The sequence below is a fragment of the Dermacentor silvarum genome, chromosome 9, assembly GCF_013339745.2.
Source record: "Dermacentor silvarum isolate Dsil-2018 chromosome 9, BIME_Dsil_1.4, whole genome shotgun sequence".
NCBI lineage: Eukaryota > Metazoa > Arthropoda > Arachnida > Ixodida > Ixodidae > Dermacentor > Dermacentor silvarum.
The window spans coordinates 54754225-54774856 of NC_051162.1; the positions used below are offsets into that span (position 1 = coordinate 54754225).

At 44.7% G+C, this 20632-nt stretch overlaps 1 long non-coding RNA gene across 1 annotated transcript; it reads right to left on the reverse strand.

Annotated features, from left to right (window-relative positions):
* Positions 1-6776: 6776 nt before the first annotated feature.
* Positions 6777-20274, reverse strand: LOC125940198 (uncharacterized). The gene is made up of 3 exons (XR_007463433.1): positions 20099-20274; positions 11292-11386; positions 6777-6921 (listed from the first exon to the last, which is right to left on the reverse strand). It is a non-coding gene; the product is annotated as an uncharacterized LOC125940198 (long non-coding RNA).
* Positions 20275-20632: the final 358 nt, after the last annotated feature.

Here is a 20632-nt window from a genome sequence, read left to right on the forward strand (position 1 = left end):
GTTCTGTATGTAGCACAACTTGAAGTAGTTGGCAAGGAGAATGAATGAGAACGTGTCCATTTGTTACTTTATTGAGAGTATATGTTATGCCGCTGTTTAGCAGAAGCAATCGAATTACTTGTGTGAGCCTGAATCATATTACTGTTGTGCGCGCAAGTGAACGTTGGAAGTGGAAATATGTATTTTAAGTAATCTTAAGTACGCGTTTTGATTTCCCGTATTATATCATAAGATGTCTATCGAAACACGTACACTTAACTAGCGATGTTATAATTCCTTCTTGATATATCTGAACGTTTAGAAATTTCAGTGCGTCATTGCAATGCATTGAAAGAAGACTATTCTATACTAATAACGGGTAGGGTGAATATTCTGCCTTTCTACCAGCTGTTGTTGCTTAGTGGCTATTGTGTTGGGCTGCTAAGCACAAGGTCGCGGGATCGAATCCCGGCCACGGCGGCCGCATTTCGATGGGGGCGAAATGCGAAAACACCAGTGTACTTAGATTTAGGTGCACGTTAAAGAACCCCAGGTGGTCGAAACTATTCCGGCGTCCCACCACTGCAGCGTGCCCCATAATCATATCGTGGTTTTGACACGTAAAACCCCATAATTTTTATTCTGCTTTTTTACGAATTAGCCGCTATGTTTCTAGATACTTGGCCGTATGTTATGAAGCGAGTGACCTGCATCATGCAATTTCTGTACAGCTACAAAGTAGAAAAGTACGAGTTATACACTTAGATGCAAAAGTATTATAGAAAATGCAAATTAATAAATCCATATTCATAAGAACAACAAGAACAATGGCAACACTTCAAAGAGTTATACAACGCAACGATGGAGGCGAAATATACCCTTAACGCCACAACCCAATATATTGCCAAATAAGGTGAGTTAATAGGCAAAGCCTGCTCATAAAATAGAAACGCACTTATTCGTGAATTCTGTAGAGGGCAGGCAACTTACTTCCATTAAGGCTTATTCATTGTTTAATATGTACGTTCCATATAATAAACGACTATGCATGCGGGTGCATAACTCCAGCGACACTTTTACTCAAATTTTAATGTTAGTCGTAAAATTCCCATAATTAAATGATTATATGATTACATTACATAATTAAATTCCCATAATTACAGAAGGCCACACGCTCTGAAGCATGTACCAAAGCTGGTTAGTGAATCACCTTATCCTTTAGGAGAAATCAGAATATTCAAACTATGCTTTTTTCATGTAGAAATACATACCCCCTTACGTAGGTTATATGCTTCGCAGTCGTTCATTTCTGCCGCCTCTATCAATTTGTGCAATTATTGCTTCAGTACTGGCAGTTTGTAGTCTATGAAAAACTGCTGCCTATGTTCTTCAGATGTTTTCTCCTGTGTGCTTAGAAGCATCCACTTCAATTCAACATTTATGCATTATTGTTGCGATTGAAAGATTGTTCTGCATAATAACTGCTCTTATGCCATAATTGTAAGTTATTCCTTGTATTTTTATATGGTATTTTTTTGCTTTCTTTTTTATGTTACGCCATGTATTTTTTCTACGCTTTCCAAGTTTGTATTTACCATTCTTATCCTTTTTTATGCCATGTTTTGCCATGTTTCTTTTTTTTCATGTATTGTATCAGGTAATTATCTTTCTTTTTACAATTCTTTTTACTTTTTTTATTCCTAAATTTTTTTCTTTTTCTTTTTATTAATTATTGACTTCCACGTGTTTAGCTCTGACGTTTTCTTCGAAAATTTCTGCTTATTTGTATTTGTATTTTTTCTACTATGTTCTATTTTATCAACTACGTGCGATTGGACTCTGTATTCACCTTGCCCCTCCCCTCTGCAATGTACAACTGTACCTTGAGGGCATAATAAATCAATAAAAAGTACATTCCACTTTACGGACACGCTTCAAGGACACGCTTCACCTTTGCTCTTGGTGAAGCAGTCGTGGCCCTTTGCCTACAATATAAAACACGAGTTTGTAATGGAGCACATAGGCTGAAACAAAGTAACACGACTGAAGTTTTCAAAGAATATTGCAGGCCATTCAGCAGCCTAAGAATGCTTCTTCGTTGGCTTTTAAATGGTACGCATTAATCAGGCAGCCAAAAAATCTATGAGAAGCAATAACGGGTTTCATTTACGCCAGGCACTGAATATTTTATGTCTGGAAGATTAGCCACAAGGCATATGTGATAAAAATTGAACAAAAGGCGCATTAAATAAAGGCATGCCGGCCTGTGTTATTCAGGTACTGCAGCAGTCTGCCTTACCTTATCTGTACGTTTATAAGATTCGAAATAGCAAGTGGCGCTAAACCTTGCCGCATCTGCAGGTCCAAAGAATAAAATAGCCAACGAGTAATACAAAACACACATCTTCATGATATACCCGTGCACCAAACAAGAAAAAATTAACAGTCACTTTATCATACGCCATAGAGGGGGAAGGCGAAAGCCTGCGCGCTCAAGAGACATTCATACAAGTAATAAGAAGTAACAATGCATTCGAATGAGAATATTCGAATGCGTTATTACTTCTTATTACTTGTTTTTTTACCAAAGCCTACGGGTTCGAGTACCTCAATTGAAGCCACCTTAATTAGCTTTGGCTGAATTAACATCACCATAATTAACACCAAAGGTCGAGGATTCAACTCCCACTAAAGGTCGTGGGCTTGAGCGCCTTAATTAACTGAAAATAAATATCACTTAATTTACTTCGCCATAACGAAAAAGGTGGTCGGTTCGACTCCCACATAAGCTCGAGGGTGCGACTTCCACTGAAGGTTGTATGTTCGAGTGCCTGAATTAAATCTATCTTAATTATCACGATGACGACGGTGACCCGCACACCATCAAAATTGTTCCGTGAGCATTGATTGCTTGACCCGCGCACCATCAGAATTCTTGCGCGACCGTTGCTTGCTTACTCATAGAAGACGATGACGACAGTGACCCGCAGGCCATCAGAATTGTTGCGTGAGCGTTTGCGCATAGGTAAGACGTAATGCCGGGTCGGTGTAGTAAGTGACTTACTACACCGAGTCGTCATCGTGTACGATTTTGCTTCGACGACACGGTTTTCACTGAAGGACGTTGAAGGTCGACTGAAGGATGAGACATATAAGGCTTTCGCCTTAATGAAGTAATGCATGCTGCAGTTCCGAGCCGCGCACGCACACACGCACCACGCACGCACGCACACACACACACACACACACACACACACACTCGGGCCCACAAATGCCGTATATAAAACATGCTCTCCAGAATGTTCAAGTACAACATGTTCATGGCCAAGGCAAACTCCGGCATGCTCCATAAGTTTTCATTGATTCAAGATGTATTTGCATGTACCAGTACTTGAATGGCAAGGCCAAGGAATACGGAATGCGTCACGGAAAGATCAGACTATTGCTTGAAAATGTTCGAGGCTGCTCTACTCGCTAGAACTAAGACTTGTTTATTGTTTCTGGGTGAGTTTGACATTATTAATTTGGTTAGGTGATATTGATGAGTGCTGGAGTTCTGAGCGCATGCGCATGTCTTCATGCATTGGTATATCAGACCTAAGCCTACAAGTAAGCCCGTTAATGTTAGCGCCTTTCTTGTACTGTTTATGTGTTGTATCTCTCTCTTTTTTTGCGCTATTACTTTTCAGTTATTTCTATGAACGAACTCTATAGAGCTTCTTTTATTGTCATAGCAATTATATGGACACCCCAAACGTATTCTGCTGTGGCCATCGTCGTCGCCGTGAGGTTCCGTAAAAAGTCCCACGGTGATAATACCATCGCCGCGCGCCGCACGCTGTGTGTGCGACAAGTGAAAGCGTGCGAGGGTTATCCGGCAACTATAGCTTAATCTCGTGCACAGGTGAGGAAGGCCGCCGGATGCGCGCGTGGTCGTCGTTCGCGCGCCAGGCACTGGGAGGAGGCGACGGAGACGGTGGGGGGATTGCGTTTTGCTCTTGCGGCTGCTGGCACGGAGCTGCCGCGCCTATCTCGAAAGCGATCTGCGATGTGGCCGAAGTGCGCGCCCGCGGGGACCTCATCTTCAAAGCGATCTGCGACGGGGACATAGTGGATGCGCTGAGTGCCGGTAGCTTCGTATGCGCTGCGCTTTCGACGCTTAGTTCGCATTGAATCGAGAGCCAGCACGTAGGTAAATTTGCTCGCTGCCGCTGGAACGCGTTCTCACTCCAGCGTTTAGACGAATTCCCGCGGTCATCGAGCGAGATGTGTTTATGTCTTTACCTGCGCGCGCGTGACACCATACTTGTTCTTTTAATAAATAAACGAATATTTACAAGTTTATACGGCCGATAAAACGATCATCCTTACTTCGTATAGCTGTATACTAATTTGCTATCGCAATCGATGCTTCGCCTTTCGGGCGAAACTGCGACTTTTTTTAGAGTAGTGGCAAAGGGAATCAAGACAGCAATTTCCACAATGAAATGTACATACAATGAATGCAGTAGCTCTTAACCTCATTTATTCAGCTGCCAAAGTTGCGGCCAACATTACCGTTGAGGCGAAATTCACTGCGCTTCGAAATTCTCGGTGGACTTCTTCAATTCGCAGACACTTTTCACATTGGCATTATTTTTGCTTTTATTTCTATTGCCAAAGCATTATATGCCCCATTATGCGAAAATCTGTCGGCGTGACCCGACGCACCGAACGTGACCCGACGGAGTGTTGGTGCCAAAAATGGCCGACAGCACAAAGAGTAAAGACACGTCAAAAATGTTCGGATTGACGTCAAATTTCTCAGGAAGGTTCCTGTAAAGAAAGTAAATTAATGGCTATAAAGGAAATTTTAACACATTTTTGTCTAGGTGGAAATCGAAACTGGGCCTCTGGGGTGCGAGACCAGCACGCTACTACGACGCCACGGCAGCTCCACGTTTCTGGCTGACTAAAGGGGTACCTAGTGTGTGCGTCATTGCACACGTCACGTCGCAGTCATCTGGCTGACTAAAGGTGTGGCCTCTTGCATGCGTCATTGGATACGTGACGGCACAGCCAATGGGGAGAAGGCGGCGCCACGTCATGAGTGTATAAAATGAGCGCGTTGATGACGTTCCGAGGTCTACAAACGCTATAATGCTTTCGCATTCCCACACGTACGCAGTCCATAGTGTCTCTGCCGAATTTTTATTCATCACTTAGTCACACGTACCTTTATTGAGAATCATTGTAAGTGTGCGGTGAGTAATCTTCACGTGTCGCTCAATTCGCGTCCAGAGTCGGAAGAACTGGACAATTTCCTTCCTGCGCGTAGCAGAGTGGGACCTTACCTAAAATTCCTGAAAAGCTTTCTTACGCACTCTAGCTTAGCGCCCGAACCGCGCAAAAGCTCCGCTGTGACAAACTGTTTACATTTACTACATAAAGTAGTGAATGTTGCATGGATGGTATTTGCGCAAACGGGCTCGAGAAAACATGTACGATAGCTCATTTCGTTGGTAATCAGTGCCGCTGAGGGCTCGTTTTCTAATCAAACACGCATCGACTTTTTGTGCTCAATGTGTTAGAGATTAAATGTAAGAGTGGAACGTACGTAAATCCCGCAAAAATTTGTATTTACAGACATTGAAAATCAAAATCTTGCGGCAGAAAGCTTGGCAGTTTGTAACCAGTGGTTAATATTACAAGCAGATATACTATCAAGTCGACCGTTTACTAGCGTTACAGAAAGCCTTTTAGCCACTATGCATCTCACAAGATGAGGCGTCATCACAGCTGCCGGACTGCCACACGCATCACACTTCCTCTTACATGCACTACAAAGCACGTGTACAAACAGCAGGATAAGTTCACCTGCAATTACGATACTCCCTAATGCGAAATTTGAGCGCAGCTCTATACGAGTTGTCATTTCGCGATATATTGGCTGGCGCGGACAATCTATCTCGTGTGGCACGTTGCGAACGGAGTGAAGTGTGGCGCGACTGCCTCGCTAATCGGGAGAACGCGAGAGGCAGGGCGTGGGTGACGCGTGGGCGCGGTTCACATCAGCCGCCGCAGAGAGACCTCTGCTCATGCAGCGCTTTGTTTCCATACAGGCAACGCGGGTAAGTCTGGCGTCATCTCGTAGCCATCTTCGCCGCAAAGCCGGTCTTGCGCGGCACTACGCTTTTCTGCTCACGCTTCCGCCATACCCTCCTCCTCCGCTTTCCGCCTCATTGTTTCACTGCACTCTCGGCTTTTGTCCTCGCGCTCTCTTCGCTACCGCTGTCTTTCATCTCCCGCTGCGCTCCGCGTTCGTTTTGATCATTTGCTGGGCTCGTTCGCTCGGTTACGAGGGACAACGCCAACGCTCACCGCAATAACGGGCGCCTTAGAGCTGCCTTCTAAAACGCATCGTACAAACAGAGCAATAAACGTACTTATTCGTGTGACCCGATTGTGCATTGGATATGACAGTCGAGGAGCCTTGAGGGCGTGTTACTTGCGGTCTCTTGCCATTATCAGATCTAAGCGGTGAAAATGTTTTCGCTAGGTCATCTGTGACCTAGCCGAAAAGAAAATATAGAAATAAAGCAAGACAAAAAACATTGCGACGGGCGTTTCAGACCTTGGTCGCAGAGTGTCTCGCAGCACCGCTGAGACTACTTTTCTCTTTCATGTTGTTTATTTCATGCACGTGTCACTACTGTGGAAAATAAATAGCACCGCTGAGGCTATTTTTCCTTTCATGCTGTTTATTTCAGGCCCTCATGACTACTGTGGGAAACAAACAGAGAAACAAGCTAGGAAGTATCTCCTATTTGCACCGCGACGAAGTCGAAGAGCACCAGAGTTCCTCTTCATTCTTGAAGCACGCTGCTCAGGTTGCGGTCAAACTTTACAACAAACACTAAAATGATGGTAAAGATAAGCCCCTTACGAATAAAGAATACCAATCTGGAAGAAATTCGATTTGTTCATATAGATCTTTCAGTTCGACAATCATTTGAATAAAATTAATTGCTGATGAAATAATGCGTTCGGCATTTCGATCCAACATGCCTGTTTTCCACAGACTATGCATTGCAATGAGTAGAAACAAGTCAAAGCGTACATTGTCGCAAGTAGTTTGCAACATTTGCACGAAAACCGTTGTCTTTCTACCCAGTGTGTATCGAGGGTCAGTCAATTGCGTACAAGAAAACTCGCAGGTTTTTAGGGGTTATTGTGGATCGTGACCTCCCCGGGAATTCCCATGACTCCCACATGAAGAAAAAACTTCTTTGTATTGAGAATGTTTAAATTCGTAGCTGGAAAATCATGAGGACCATCCGTGCGCTCCATGTTACAGCTATACACGGCACTTGTTCTCATATATTTGCTATACAGTCTTTCTGTCTTGTCCAACGCATGCAAGACTAATATCCTTGTACTACAGAGCGTACAAGCCCAAGCACTTCAGACATGTCTTGGCCTCCCGAGATGTTATTCGACAGGAGCACCCGATCACCACTCGTATCGTCGGCAAGGCGTTAAGAGCGCATATTCGACACCTTTCGCGGCTACCATCCCACCATTTCGCCGATGTGCCAGTTCGAAAAACATAGGCTACATTCTGTCATATTGTGACGAGGCACCATGACTCGATACAATCTGTCTTGAAGGCTGCGAAATGCCCAACATCGACATTGTGGTGTATCCACCCAATTCACGTGTGGCTCTCAGTTCCCGGGATTGCTAAGAAGGCAAGCTTGTCAGCGCTAGCTATCCCTGAAGCAATTGTCTCTGCTTCTCAACCTATCTTACTTACACCGCATACAGATTTACGCAGATGGTTCCGCCAATTTCAACAGCTCTGCCGGAGCAGTGTTTGTTCCATCGAACGCCGTCTCTTTGCAATTTAGATATTCGCACAATACCATGTCTTCAGCAGCAAAACTTGCGGCTCTCCAAGGTGCACTCAATTACGTGGTCCTGCAAGCACCAAGTCATTGGGCCATTTTCTGCGATTCGAAAGCAGCCCTACACACTCTGCAGTTTGCCCTACGTCATGGGTTACACGAGCAGCTAGCGTACGAAATAAGGCACGCTCATCATCACGCACTCGAGAATGCACACGATATTGTCTTTCAATGATTGCTGAGCCATTGCGGAGTTGTAGGCAACGACAGCGCTGACGAAGCTGTGCGTTCAGCTCATCAAAAACACCAGCGGGTTCCTATACCACTCTCAAGAACGGATGCTACACACCAAGTTCAGTCACTTGCTCGCCACATCACACTTCTACGATGGAATACACCGGGTTTCACCAACTAACGTTTGCACTCTCTCGTCCCTAACTTGCGACTTCGCCAGTCACCAGGACTCTCCCGTGGCGAAACAACTTTGCATTGTTGCATGTCGGTTGGGCGTCACATCGAATGCGTTGCTCGCGCCCCTATTCGCCAAGTCTGGTCACATGCGCAAAAAGCATCCTTTTGCGGGAAATTCAACTTCACGGCCTCGCCTGCACCCTAAAGCTTCTATGGCCTGCACTGCCGCCCGCCGCGTCACCTGGCCTTCGCGGAACGATGCAGCAAGCACACATGGTAGCTGAGCGCCGTATCCTGCCTTGAAGAGGAATGGTTTTTCTGCTTAACACGGATGCGTCGGCCGGCAAGGTGGCGGATCCATGCGCAACTCTGCTCCCGTAGGGAGCATATACAGTAACTCTATCATGATGATGATGGTCCACGCCATCTGCCGAGAAAGACGTAAACCGCGACCGTAAATGTCTTCGGTGCGGCAGCCTCGTCTGTAGTCTGTAGTGTAGTCTACGTTAACATTCAAAATCAAACTTGAATTGCGCGCCACAGTGACGTTCAGTAGGCGGAGCGCTGTGGGCGCACTCCGCTCTGCCGTAGCCTTCCCAGTGCAAATCATTGAAGAAGAAGTGGAAGCACCGCGAACGCTGTGTTCGATTGTAAATAACTCCGCTTCTGCTGAACGCATTGAAGTAGTTTTTGCGGCAAGTTATTTCTGAAATAGCCCTTTTTAACTTCAAGTGCATTTCTCCCCTTTGATAAAAAGTGTTTCAGCGCCCCTTAACAGAGTATAACCAACATTAGCTTGTTGTAGAAAAAACAGAAATACATGGGAAACATGACCAAACCCTTTTGTGAGGTAATGCTGAAGTAAGGCGAGCTGCTCATAAGAGTTTGAACAATAGTCAAGAATAGTACAAGCGATATGGATGTTAGTTTGCATAGAGTGGCCGTTTACTCCACACGTTTGGTGAGGTCCAAATAGGATTGATATTACAAGTTGTAATCTATTAGATAAAATTTTTGCAAAAATTTTATAGTCAACACTATAAAACGTTATGGGTCTGTAGCCCTTAGCATGACGTAATTTTTCTCGGTCGGTACTTTTCGGAATGAAAATCATGTGACTTGTGGTGAAGGACAGTGGAAGGGTCTCGCTCTCGGAACTCTCGATGAAAGTTTTCTTGGTCCCATTTTAATGCCACCGCTGAGAAGTGCAGAAGCATTTTTCTGGTTGTTATATTGACCATTGCCTTATAACTGGTAAGACCATTGCCGCATTATTCTTGTTGATTTCGGCGCTTCGAAGGGCGATATTTGTTCGCTTTGCCCACATTCTCCTTTAGTCTCTTGTCCTATAACGTATTTAATACCTAGAGACGCTTCTAAGCGCTTATATCGTTCGAATAGCGAGCCGTACGCCGCGCTAGCACAGACTACCATCGAAGTGCGCTACTCCTCCCTCAAGTTCTTGCAGGTTCCTCCTAGCTCACACATGTGATGGCGGGAAGGTAGGCGTGCATGATAAGCAGCTCCATACGTATTTTAACCGCTGTACTCCGAAAGTAGTGCAAAGCATCGCAGAACGCGGTTGCCGAACAGCGTTATTGTTATGGATCTGCCATTCCGCCAATCGTCAAGGCAACAAACTGGATTGTTCGCGCGTTTGTCCGACGTACCTTGAGACACTTCGTTTAGGAAACTGGTAACCTCTGTATCTGAACTTCATTTTTAAACCTTTGCGTATCAAGAAAAGCGCGTGCAAGCACCTGTAGTTTGTTCTGTCGCTTAAAATAAAATATTGCTCAGAATAAAATGTGAGTTTCTATTTATTCAATTCTAGCAGTGCTGTTTCACATTTGCCTAAGTAGATCATATGTTCACCATGTCGCTGCACGGGTTCGCGATTCTACCACTGGGAAAATTGAAATTTGTAAATACCAGCATTCTGTTATTCGACGTAGGTAAGAACATGACTGGCGTATTCTGCTGGCTAAAATAGCGTGCATTCTCATGTTTAAAGTGTGCTAATTATACGCACCGAACCCCAACCAAATGTCGCCGTATAAACGGCAATTTCTTTTTTACATCCAACTTGGTTTTCCAAACAATCGCATAGAGCTTGGCCTGTTCCGGTAGATTGCCGGGAGGGGTGGAGATTACTTTGCTTAATATATCGCAATGTTCATGCAGGTACTCAAAAAAGTAATTAATATTTTCTATATTCAGTAATAGACACATGCTGAACTTGAGAAATTAAAGCTGAACAGCATTGGAGTCAAGTCTGCCTAGAACAAATTCCCTACAGACTAGCACCACTTTCAGAACATCCATCCTCGAGATTTGTGTGAAATGCATTTGCGTTCGATTTACCAATTTCCCAAAACGCCCTCTCTATCATATTGGGTCAACCTTCACAAGGACGAGCACGTCTTCTTTAGCAGAATATGTGGACCGGTTTACCGATGGCTGTGCTAGTATTAGGATCTCTACTTACTACTGCTTCTGTAACAATGTTTATTACAGTGGAACACGGGGGAACCGGTAGCGTTCACAGAGTCGCGCCTGAGCACAGTACGAGCCCCTGTCGGTGGTGATTTGGCTGAGGCACGGGCCACTCGTCATTGGTGTAATTTTCACAATTGCAACGTGTGCCTTCTAACGGATAATCTAACTTGTTGATTGGTGAAACTCTGTAATTAGCTATCTCTACCCACCAATTTGTCATATATTTGATTAGCGGCTATTTTAGGAACGGACGAGCAGAGCAGACAGTGCTATCTCTCACGGGCGATTATTTTATTTTGTTGAAGCAAAACAAAAGTACAGGTGCTATTTGTCTTAAGAAGATATAAGTGTGCATAATTCTCGTTCAATTTAAACTTGCTGTATATATATACTGAGATTTATTCTAAAGCACTCTAATCCGTGAAAGCAGTGAGAAACAGTTTGATTGGACTAATGTAGCAAATGCTCTAAATTATTCAGCGAAAAAGAATACTGAAAGGCGTATTAATTACTTACCTATGTGGTGTGGAATGCGTTCCTAAGTTATCGTCGAACCCTATCTCTTAAAAAGTCATACCATGGCTTTGGTATTTCTTCAGCGCATACTGAAACTGCGCAAAAATATGGTTATTTTGAGCTTTTATACATATTCCATATTATTATAAAATACAAGTCGTTGTTGAAATCGGTATAGCTTTACGGTAGCACAATGTGCGACGTTATTTTATGTGATGGTGTATGGTATTAATTTTTTAACTTCGAATTATTTCAGAACAAGTTCCCATAGTAAAACTAATGCATCAGTCATAATTAAAAATCTCCCCGTTATATTACATTTTTAAAACATGCTAAACACTACGTGTGTTTAAGAGAAGCACGAAGTAGATTGTTAGCCTAGAGTATACTGCAATGCTGGAGCCTCAGAGAAATGTACACCATGAAGCGCAATAAATGTTATTAAACGGAAACACGTCTGCCAACGCACAACACTAAAAGAAACCAAAACACACCTTCCTCGAATGTAACAAACACAAGAAAACGTCACTCAGTCAGAAAGTATTCGGTTTCCCTCAGAACAGCGTTGACTGGTTTGTAAATGTCTACTTCTTCTTACTATAATGCTTTACATGTACAGCACCTTCCGATATCACCACTATTACCAAGAAATAAATTGTTTCTTCGACCTTGTAAGCCGCCTGCGATGGACACAGGTTATTTACACATTACAGCATCTTAGTAGTCCGTAGGTTATGGGCCACAGACAATGTCGTAGGCATAGGAAAGCATCGATGTTACCCCCTTTCATGCTCCCTTGAGAAACATATTTCGCTGCCTCATGTTACACGTAAGCTTGATGTACGCTCTTTATAGACCATTTTCATAGCGGCCCCGTGGGTACCGCCATAATTGATCACGTGGTGACGGGTTAATTGCTGGCCTCAGCTGCCTGTGTGGCCTCCGCATTTGCAATGGATGTGCATGACGCTAGTGCGGCTCAGCAAGCATCTGTTCGGACGGATATCGTGGACGGTTACTGGGTGGACGACACGAAGCTTTGGCCACAGCTTCAGAGGACATGTAAGCGCTTTCGGAGCTCATTAAATCTTCTCCAAATGGCACGAGAAGCGTATATGGTGCTTGTACCAGAAGCGGGGTTAGAAATGTAGTCCAAGCTGTCCAAACTTTCCATTTCTGCATTAAATCAGGATGACTGTCTTTTGCTCTTAGTTCTTTAATTGCTACTCACTTTGAAGCAGCGGCTGCTTTGAAGCAGCGGCCAGGCTTAGAACACAGATGTTCCGTACTGTGTAATACGTTGTAGCAAGAACGTATTATCGCCTGTCACTCGCTTACTATGTGAACCGTCACAATACGTTCAGCTCCGAAAATTCGTGTGCTGTCGGTGTAGCCTGTCACCCATGCTTCGGCGCATTGAGTCAAGTGTGCGCCCATTCACTTATTCTACATACGTAGGCGATGGAGTGGACGTAAGTTTGAGTGTGATTTGGAGTACATGTGTATAGATAAAGTGCGAGAAACTTACTACGACAGGAAGCTGCGCTACTCCCTTTGTCATTTTGTAACGAGCGGTACTCAATGTTAGCAGATAAGCGATGTTTTTATTCCGCTCGAAAATCCGTGCATCACGAAAAACCGGCAACACAGGCAATCCTTCTGTAGCAGCGGACCGTGAAATTGGCCACAGAGATCCATAACATTCCTTATGTCGGTCACTATTCTTGCAGCCAACTAGTGCACAAAATTTCCTTCTATGGTTCCATATTTTGCAGCTGAAATCGATCACCTCGCTTCGGTTCGAGACTTCATAACTGGCAGAAAAGCAAAAATCAAGATAGGGGATTTGGAATCGGAAGAATTAAATATAGGCAGCGCAGGCACGCCACAAGGATCGGTGATATCGTCAATGCTATTTAATCTAGCAGTAATCGGATTGCCAACCAAACTAAACGAAATAGACGGCCTAAATCATACCTTATACGCCGATGACATCACCATATTGACACGTATACATGTTTATAAAGCTTTCACCGGTGGCCGCTTTCCACCGGCTAACAAATGTTAAACGTTATCGCTCGGCGCACGACGCGCCTGTATCGGAAGTTTCTAGAACGTTATCGATGCTTATTTCCGTTGCCTGTTTTCACCGACGCTTATGTTATCTGATTGTATGACCGACGCGAATTGTCTAGAACTTTCTGGAAGACACGCGGGCATCAGGGTTTAATCTGGAACGTTCGATGACTCAGGTATAAAAGCCGACGCGTTTCGCCGCTGATAAGATTTTGGACGATCGCCGACTGTGTTCGCCGCTATCGTTGTGCTTTGAGTGTAGCTTGCTTTTGTGGGCACAAGTTCGCCCAATAAAGAATCAGTTTCGTCATACACAGTTTTACGACTGTTTTCTTCAGCGTCACTACTACGTGACAATATGGGCAAATAGTGGCAGTGATGGACAAATAGAACAAACACTTCAGAACGCGATAGAGACAGTAGAACAAAACTTAGAAAGGACCGGGCTGGCCTGCTCGGCAGAAAAGTCGGAATTATTGCTATACAGGCCCACACGAAGATGACGCAAACCAAATAATACCAGACAAGGGAATGAGCCAGAGGAAGCAAAAATACAACTAAGAACAGCGGATGGAATACAAGGACTAATAATAGAGGCCAAAGGCAACAACGGGGAAACAATCAGAAAATTAGAGGCAACGGTTTCTCAAATTATGAGATTAAATAAAAGGACAACTAACAAGCACAACGGAATGAGAGGAAAACACACAATAAGACTGGTACAGGCATTTTTCTTAAGTAGAATGGTATACTTAGACCCATACCTCAGATGGTATGTGGCTGAAAAGAACACATTAGAATGTCTAATGAGTAAGGTTTACAAGCAGGCATTAGGACTACCTATAAGCACTAGCACAGAAAGACTACTAGCATTAGGACTACACAAAACATTGGATGAACTCATAGAAGCTTAGCGCATATCACAGTATGAAGGACTCTCTAAGACCAAGAGAGGAAGAAGTATATTAGAAAGACTGGGTAGTAACTGCCACACACAACACGAAGAGAAGAAGGAAATGACAAGAGAGAGATCAGAACTATCATAATGGTCCCCCCCCCCCCCCCCCCGGCCGAAGAACATGCATCCCACAAAACATGAAGGACGAAGACAAAGCAGAGCCAAGGAGATACAGAAAAGGTTCGTACAAGATAAAGCAGCAGTTTTTGTTGACGCTGCTAGACTCAAACGCAGGAAAGGACTCACTGCAGTCGTAGTAAATCAGAAAAAGAATGTGTAACAAGCGTTACAGTGAAGACTGAATATACAGAAGCAGCAGAAGAAACGGCGATAGCACTTGCAATAACACAAACTCAAGCATACTTAATAATCAGTGACTCAAACGCAGCCACTCGTAACGATGCAAATGGCGGAATCTCCCCAGAGTCACTACACATATTATTGAAAGGAGCCAAAATAATAAACGACGAACACGTTCAAATACTATGGACATCTGCCCATACGGCTACCTCACCGGGGGACAGCGGAAACAACGAGGCGGCACACAATGCAAACCGACCGCGTTGCGTCAAACATTGGTGCCGTCAACTCAGGGGCCGCTGAAGAAGGTACGGAGATTGGGAGTGGAGAGACAGAGTGGCCAAATACAAAGATATAAGAACACATTATAAAATGCAGACGTGTATTTATCCACCACCTCATCAAAAAATGTCACAGTTTCGCCCTAAGGGCGAAGCAATGAATGCGATAGCAACACAGCAATGTCATACGAAGTAAGGTGAGCGGCTTTGGTAGCAATATGAATTGTAGTAAACATGAGCTGATTAAGTAAGGAGGTGTGCTGCGGCGTAAGTAGACCGACATGACGAGACACTCGATGACCACGAGAAGGCGCATGTGAAACGGTGGTGTTGATGAGAAGCGCTTCCCGTGGGCAGCGCGTGCGAAGGGACACATCTGTAGCGCTGCACTGGCGATCCGGGCAGCATTGCATGTGTAGCGTGCGTTGGAAAATGTGGCCCGACTATTACTAACTGAATGAACAAGCGTGGTGTGAGCGCGCACAAACAAACATGAATAGATCACACTGAATGACTGCAGACAACGACCGTCAAAACTCTGGCAGCAAGCGGATACGCCGCAGCGGCGAACGTACGTGCGGTCTATCGCTTCAACGGAAACGGAGCGCATAAAGGTCAAAGCCGTGTGGAGATAAGAGACGGTGCGAGCGAGCGACGATCGCGGTTATTGCCCCCCCCCCCCCCCCCGCTCCCTCCGGCGCTGGCTTACCGCTGCCTTGCTTGCGCGTGGGAGAGATAAGAGATTCTGCGGACGAGCGACGAGCGCGGTTGTTGGCAGAGAAGTGCGCCCCCCCCCCCCCTGCTCCCTCCGGCGCTGGCTTTCCGCTTCCTTGCTTGCGCGTGGGAGATTGAGTGCGTTCGCTCTCCGTGATAGCGCGAGTCCCCGCACGCTTCCGCTGGGGCATACGGCGCGCGGCGAAGATTTTATCTATACGGAACCTCACGGCGACGCCGACGGCGACGGCGACGGCGACGCCGACGGCAGAAATCCGGTTGAAGTGTCCATATAATTGCTATCGCGATAAAACTAAATAAATCGCAGTCTGTGCAGTGGTGGCAGTCACAAACGAGGACATACTGTAACCCAGTAATGTGGAATATACTATATCCAGATATATACGAAACAAACGAATGCAAGTCATGCGGCTGAAGAGCAACTCTTGAGCATTTGCTGTCGGAATGCCATGGGCAGACGAGTAGCAACGGGGAGACAGCCTCTATCGAAAGCCTCCGCGCGCGTTATTGTGCTGTGCTGCTCAGCTCAGCTCCAGAAGATCAACTGTGGGCAGTCCAGCGGGCCGAAGCCGCCGCCAGAGTCCAAGGGCTCATGGCAGACGCCTAGGCAGGGTGAAGCCAACCCTATTAATTTGCCGGACAAAACTAAAGTTTTTACCTAACTACCTAGAATTTCACTTCTGTCATCGTAATGATGAGGTCGCGCTTACGGGGTATGAGCCATTGCTTAACGGAGTATGAGCCATTCATTGTCTTACGTAACGGACAGATTTAAATTTGAAGCATTTTTAAGGAAATCCATCCAGAAGCAACGCGCTCGGGAAAGGGCTTGTCGTCGGCGTGCCAATTCTAGTGCGAGGGCTTCCGAAGCCCCGGCGGAACATCAGCGAAAAGCCGTGGATGCCGAGTTGAGGGAGCGCGATGTTGAGGCCAAGCGTCAGTAAAGAGCCGCCAACCTCGAGTTGCGCGAACGCGATGTTGAGGCCAAACGTCAGCGTCGCCTTGCCCTCCAGGAATCCGAAAACGGGCAAATATTTTCCCGTTGTCGGAATTGCCCGTTGACGAGTGACAGCGTTCCTGGCATGCCACGCCTCGGCAACGCTCGCACCAACTTACCCGGTGCAACGACTAGGTTTCAACGCAATTTTTACCCAGTCAGGATTTGGCAATGCCTGCCGTATGCACTCCAACCCAATTTTATTCTTCTGTAAATTTCTTTCTCGTGATCAGGGTCCCATGTGAGTAATTGACCTAGATAAACGTACTCCTTTACAGACTCTAGAGGCTGACTGGCGATCCTGAATTCTTGTTCCCTTGCCAGGCTATTGAACATTATCTTTGTCTTCTGCATATTCATCTTCAACCAGATTCTTACACTTCCTTGGTTAAGGTCCTCAATCATTAGCTGTAATTCGTCCCCATTGCTGCAGAATAGGACAATGCCATCTGCAAACCGAAGGTTGCTCAGATATTCGCCGTTGATCCTCACTCCTAAGCCTTCCCAGTCTAAGAGCTTGAATACTTCGTCTAAGCATGCAGTGAATAGCATTGGAGAGATTGTGTCTCCTTGCCTGACCCCTTTCTTGATAGGTAACTTTGTACTTTTCTTGTGGAGAACCAAGGTAGCTGTGGAATACTTGTAGATGTTTGCTAAGAAATTCACGTATGCCTCCTGTACTCCTTGATTACGCAATGCCTCTATGACTGCTGGTATCTCTACAGAATCAAATGCCTTTTCATAATCTATGAAAGCCATATAGAGAGGTTGATTGTACTCCGCAGATTTCTCGATTACCTGATTGATGACATGGATATGATCAATCGTAGAATATCCCTTCCTGAAGCCAGCCTCTTCTCTTGGTTGGCTGAAGTCAAGTGTTGCCCTGATTCTATTGGAAATTATCTTAATGAATATTTTATACAATACTGAAAGCAAGCTAATGGACCTATAATTCTTCAATTCTTTAACGTCTCCCTTCGTATGGATTAGTATAATGTTGGCGTTCTTCCAGCTCTCTGGTACACTTGAAGTTGTGAGGTGCGTATAAAGGGCTGCAAGCTTTTCAAGCATGACATCTCCACCATCTTTGATTAAATCTACTGTTATTTCATCTTCTCCAGCAGCTTTTCCCCTGGTCATGTCTTTCAAGGCCCCTCTAACTTCATCTCTAGTTATAAAAGGAGCCTCTGTATCCGGTTCATAGTTATTTTGACTGAAAGTAGCTTCGCTGTTTTGGGCACTGTACAGGTCAGTATAGAATTAGTTCGCTGCTTTTACTATGTCATCGAAATTGCTGATGATATTACCATGCTTATCTTTGAGTACATACATCTTGCCTTGTCCTATGCCAAGCTTTCTTCTTACTGATTTAATGCTGCGTCCATACTTGACGGCTTCCTCAATCTTTCCCAAGTTATAATTTCGAATATCCCTTACTTTTTTCTTGCTGATTAATTTTGACAGCTCAGCGAATTCTACCTGATCTCTTGAGTTGGACATTTTCATGTTTTGTCGTTTCTTTATGAGGTCCTTCGTTTCTTTGGAGAGCTAACCTACTGGTTGCCTTGGTGCCTTACCTCCCACTTCAATTGCTGCTTCTGAGATCAACCTAGTTACGGTTTCATTCATTACCTCTATGTTGTCTTTTTCTTCCTTTTCTAAAGCTGCATATTTGTTTGCGAGCACCAGCCTGAATTGGTCTGCTTTTACCATTACTGTCTCTAAATTGGCCTGTTTCTTCTTGACTAATTTCACTCTTTCTCTCTTCAAATTGTGAGAAATCCTAGACCTCACTAACCTATGGTCACTGCACTTTACCTTACCTAACACTTCTACATCCTGCACTATGCTTGGATCGGCAGAAAGTATGAAATCTATTTCATTCCTTGTTTCTCCATTAGGGTTTTTCCAGGTCCACTTCCTGTTGCTGCGCTTCCTGAAGAAGGTATTCAGTATTCGGAGCCTATGCCTTTCCGCGAATTCTACTAAGATCTCTCCTCTTGCATTCCTAGAATCGATGTCGTAGTTGCCAATTGCTTGCTCACCAACCTGCTTTTTCCCCACTTTTGCATTGAAGTCGCCCATGACTACTACACTATACTGAGTTTGCAAGGTGGTGGCGTGGAGCACAAGTAGAATACCCGGCTTCAAATCTGTAGGTCGTAAGTTCGAATCCTGCTCAAGTCCACCACATTTTCAGGCATGGAGTGGTGCTTGACACCGGCAAGAAAAAAATATATTGCCGAGAGCTAGTGGGGCTATACTAGTTCAGGTGCAACCAAACTAGGAAGGCTCACAAAGGTTCATCGAAGCCACTCCCTCACCAGAACAGGAATTGGCCTCCCTGGTGCAGTATTCGACCACTACCTCCCTCATGACTCCGACAATTAACCAATGGCGCTCAGTCCCCAGTGGCTGCGGAGCACCTGACCAAGCCGGCGGTCAGACCTGCTACGCGACAGAGGGTGCTAAGAATCTCTGGGTCCGGACAGGCCGCCAATGGAAACTGAACCTGTCAACGTTCAACACGCGCACCCTCTCGAGTAAGGCTAGCTTAGCTGGACTATTTGAAGAATTATCAGGCATTGCCTGGGATATTATTGGCCTTAGTGAGGTCAGAAAAACTGGTGAGGCTTACACAATGCTGACTGACGGCCACGTCCTCTGCTACAGAGGTCTTCCAGATAAGAGATAATCCAGGGTAGGACTTCTAGTCCATCACAACATAACGGGCAACATTGATGAATTCTACAGCATTAACGAGAGGGTAGCAGTTGTTGAAATAAAGCTGAATAGGAGGTATAAAGTGAAGGTAGTCCAAGCCTACGCCCCAACCTATAGTCACGATGATGAAGAAATACAACAGTTTTATGAAGATGTTGAATTGGCAATGAGAAAGGTGCAAACTCATATGATCCCACCTGCAGGTAATTCATGATATATCTACCCGCGTCGACTAACTAATGACTGCACCGCAGAACGATTAAAGAGTCTCCATGTTTCTTCATACGTACACGAGCATCCAAAAGCAGCAGAGCCACCAGCAATTTTCAAAACCACGGTTCCGCATCACTTGACGGAACTGTTAGCTTTAACAGTCGTTAACCTGCAGTTATATGCCTAAAGAACTACCCCAAGTAGAAAGAAGGATGTCCTTGCTAGGTGATGCAAAGATTGAGGTAAAGTGCGGAGGAGGTAAGCTCTGTTGCTTTTGCATATGAGTCTGCATAATAATAATGTCTTGATGCAAATGTCACATATAGAGATTGCTATGTGTCAGGATTTTAGGAAGTACAGCAAGCATCTGGCAGAAGTCAGTACAATTTTAATTCTTTGATTTCTCACTTAATAAAGTATAAACTGCCACCAGATTCTTTTCGATCTTGTAGAACACTCGTAGTGCGTACTCACAATTCCGCATCGCTTAATGTTAACAGCCAAATATCATAATTCTCACCTTTGCATTTCTCCTGGCATTCATCGCAAGTGGGAAACCCATTTCTATACTTAGCACAACTACCCTTTGGAAACTTCGTGCACCATGGGCCATGACTATTGAAGTACCATCTCGTGTTGCTCCCGTTACAGTCACGTGGGTATCCAAGCTCATAGCAGTCATTATGCCTGGTCAGCTGCCCTAAAGTTATAGAAGAATATTAGTACAGTAAATTTGGCCATGAGTATTTTTAACCAATTATTATTGTTTATAAACAATATTTTGCTTCTGGTAAACTGTAATGAGGGCGTCCTAGCTCATTTCAGTCATTGTTTCTAAATATTCGGCTACACTCAGGGTGTCGGAACGAACTGTTTTTCGTTCTGGTTTTAGTTTCGTTTCACTAAAAAAAGTTCCATTGCGGTTCTGCTCCAGAACGAAAAAAAAATGCTCCGTAACGATTCATAACGGTTTTGGTTCGCATGCAAAATTTTTCAAAGCCAAGTAACAATACAACATAGTATTTATTTTTCTCAATAAGTGAATTATGAATTC